This window comes from Rhincodon typus, chromosome 29 (genome assembly GCF_021869965.1).
Source record: "Rhincodon typus isolate 14 chromosome 29, sRhiTyp1.1, whole genome shotgun sequence".
NCBI classification, from domain to species: domain Eukaryota; kingdom Metazoa; phylum Chordata; class Chondrichthyes; order Orectolobiformes; family Rhincodontidae; genus Rhincodon; species Rhincodon typus.
The window spans coordinates 18,643,675-18,647,792 of NC_063360.1; positions in this window are offsets into that span (position 1 = coordinate 18,643,675).

Genomic DNA, 4,118 nt, shown 5'->3' on the forward strand with positions numbered 1-4,118 from the left:
AAGTGCCATGGCATCATTTATATCCACCTGAGAGGAAAGTTCAGTTTAAAATCACATTGGAAAGATAGTATCTCTAACTATAGCACTTTCCCAACACTGTACTGAAGTGATTATCCTCACCCAAATGCTTGGGTTTCTAAATCCATCACCATCTGATTCAATTGTTAAGTGCGAGCCTGAGCTCAGTCACATACTATGCACTACTAAGTGCAGGGACATTTTTTTTCTATGATGAATATTGTCATGTGGTGATAAAAAATATAGTTCAGTTCTTCAGATACTTGGTTATAGTCTTAGGATGTTCCACACTCTCCTTGTCCAATTTCTGCAATCTCCTAATTCTATTGTGTCCATTTTTCCTCTTTTTTTTTGGTGCCGTAGGGATTGGGAGGGTGGAGCTTGGTTGTATTGGGAAGAGGATGAAGCAAAGAGTTGTATCATAGGTTGGAGCTAGAAGACTAAGTACGTAATGCCAAAAATTTGTAGTGTTGATTTTAAAGCAGTCCACAAATACCTAAATGATACGTGGAATGGATTTCTCCTTTCATTGTATCAGTTTTAAGATGGTGCTAAAGTGAGGGGATCTCCTGGCATTCGGCAAAAATTATTATCAAGCAGGTTAAACGACCGTTTACGCAGAAATATCCTCGGGCAGCAAACCAGGAAGTAAAATACACTTTTAATGCTAAGCTTTACTGTTTGAAAAATAAATGATTGGGCCATTCACAAAGTTCATCATCTTCTACCTCAATCCTATCATAAGTTTAAAAATCATTTTTTTACTTTATGGGGAAATTTGTTACCAATATTTAAAAGCATATTTTTCAGTGCTAGTAAGGTTAATTGCTAGTAATAGTGATCTTCGTATTCTGTTTTAAAAACCCAGTTATCTTTTGTTTTGAAGAAAGTGCAATTTATCAAGGACTTTTAACAGCAAGACTAATAAAAAGACAACTTCATTTCATTTGCGACGTTTCTACTTTATTGCAGTCTGCAGGATATGTTGGCAGTGCGTTCTGTGGGGTAGCATAGAATCGCTGACAGCAACTTTTGAATTCCTGTGTATAACTACTCAAATACAGATTACTTGAGTTGCTGTGTTCGAAGTGTCATGACTCACTGGAGTAGTGCGCTACAAGTCATTGCAAATGTTAAAATTTTATGGAACCACTGCAATTGCTCAATGTTACCTAACTCTGTAATTCCGGTTAAAAGAATAAGGACACCAGGTTTTTTTTTGTTAACAAGAATGCCTAGTTATTGTAATTTGTTTGTTTGTTTGAAGGTCATGAAAGAACATGCTAACTTATAACTCTGTAACTTAAATGCTACCTCATCTTAAAATTCCCGCACATGTACACATACAAATAGACACTGAGACAAAACAAGACAGAAATGTTAAGGATGGGGAAAGTGGGGAGAAAAATCAGACACACTGTTCTGGCACTAGTCTGAATCACAACCATCAAGCAATTCTTTAATTTTGGCTTTTTTGACTTCTGATTCTTTGCTGATAACTCAAGTTTATGGATACACTGGCCCTCTGTCTTTCTTTTGTTGACTGGTTGAGGGTTTGTCTAGAGGGAAAGATGGATGCTTAGTCTTTGCGGTTTGAATATTTCTGCTGGATTGACCTCACCCAAGGATGTAGCAACCTGTCCAGGAACCAGTCAACTGGGTGTTACTATGGTGAACACAGCTGGTCCTGATTTGATTTTTCCGATCAAAAGACTGTCTCTGGGCAAAACTGCCTGACCCATGTACATGTGGTGCCATTCTCTCTGAAATGCTTCCTCAACTTGCAAAATGTTCCGGTAACTTGTTTTCAAAACTGAAATATCTTCCATAGTTTCCTTGGTTTAAAGCAATATCTTCTCCCATTCGTAGTTTGCAGTGCATAAATTTAAGTGGCCTTTACAAAAGAATAACGACAGCAAACACTGACAGTTTTTACTGTACAAATTCCACAACTTGAGTCAGTGACAATTATTATGTACTATAATCTTGTTGCATGCAAGTGACTGATTAATATTATAACCAGTAATTGATTTCCACAACAAGTAATAACATAGCAGTACTTCCCATTCACATTTAATCTGAGCTGTATGAATGATATTTTCTGGACTCATGGAAAGTAACTATTAATAATGTTATGTTAAACTATCAACCAGAAAGTTTGTAAACATTGATAATCCATTTATCTTTTGTTTAAAGAATATGGCTAAGCTAATGCATGCCGAACAAATTGTGGGAAAATGGAAACACTCATTAAAGTAATGTTTTGGAGAGAATTCTTGCTTATGAGGTGTTTCAGTTTTGCTTACATACCTTAATACAAACTCCAATATTAGCAATTACATTATATAAATCATACAGCAAAAATATACAACTTTTTTTTTAAATGTATGTCAGGAATCTAGGAAAGTTTATCCTGGAGGAAAAAAGAACACTAAATAAACTGCAGTTCCTACTATCACTAAATAAACTATACCCTAATAAAATTGATGGGCATAATGGCAAACTCCATGGAAAGTGGGCAAAGACTTTTTACCTCTGACAGGAAAACAAATACAGTTTAGATTTAATTTTACACAGACAGTAGTGACCATCCAAAGATATTTTGAAGATTAATGTCAGCAAATCCAGTAGCTCCCTTTTGTTCCTCCGTCTCCGTCGCATATGTTCTGATGATGCCAACTTCGATGAGGGACCCTCTGAAACATCCATCATCTTCCTCGACCGAGGATTCCCCAGCACTGTTGTTGACAGGACCCTCAACCAGATCCGACCCATCTCCTGCATTTCGGCCCTCATCCCCCACCTCTGTCCTTGACCACCATCCCACCAGCATCCACATCTGGAAGATCATTAGCCACCATTTCTGCCATCTCCAGCGAGGTGCCACCAAAAGACACACATTCCCTCCCCTCCCTTGTCTGCCTTCTGCAGTGACTGATCCCTCCAGGATACCCTGATCTACTCTTCCTTTACTTCTGACACCAACCCCCACAGCCTGCCAGCACCTTCCCCTGCACTCGCTGAAGGTGTAATGCTTGTCCATTTACCTTCTCCTCCTCAGTATGCAAGGGCCCAAACATGTATCTTCCAGGTGAAGCAGCACTTTGCCTGCACATCACACAATCTAGTCTACTGCATTTGCTGTTCACAATGTGGTCCCCTCTACATTGGGGAAACGAAACGTAGACTGGGTGACCGCTTCACAGAACATCTATGTACTGCCTGGAAAAATGACCCTGAGCTTCCAGTTGCCTGCCACTTAAACACACCACCCTATTCCCTGGCCATGTCTCTGTCTCAAGCTTGCTACAGTGCTCTAACAAAACTCAGTGCAAGCTGGAAGAGCAACACATTATTTTCTGTTTGGGACTCTGCAATCTTCTGGACTTCACATCAGGTTCAATAACTTTAGGGCTTGAACTTCCTATGTCCTAGCCCCCGCCCCACACATCAGGCCTTGTTTTACACAGTCTGCTTTTACACAACCCATTTTTAGCCAATAACCGTCTCCATTAACAGCTATTCATCCTCCTAACTAGATCGTTATCCATTCCTTTGCCTGACCAACTGTTCTTCTCTCTCTTTGGCTCTATCCCCACCTATTGTTTACTCCTTACCACCTTGTCCACCCTATCTTCTGCATAAAAACCAACATTTTCCTAGCTACCATCACTTCTGAGGAAGGGTCACCTGACCTGAAATATTAACTCTGTTTTCTCTTCACAAAGGCTGCCAGGCCCGCTGAACTTTTCTAGCAATTTCTGTTTTAGTTCCCTTTTTTATATTGCATTATGTCATAAGCAATTAAAGGAAATATCGGTGTTAACTTTTCTCAAAATAAGTTGAAATTTGCTTAACTAATTGTGATGGTCTTCTGTTGTCCTGTGAAATCATTTTTTGAAAAACTGTTGAATTTTAATTTTTACTGAGTTGCAAGAAGACAATTGTGTTGAACTGTGGTAGAAAGATTTGACTCTTTATAGGATTCAATATAGAAATCACCTCGAGATTTTATTTCTCAAATGCTGCATTGTATGTTAAGATGCCGTAATACAAAAAATGACACAGTTGAATATTGTCCCAAAATATTGTCTTTAATC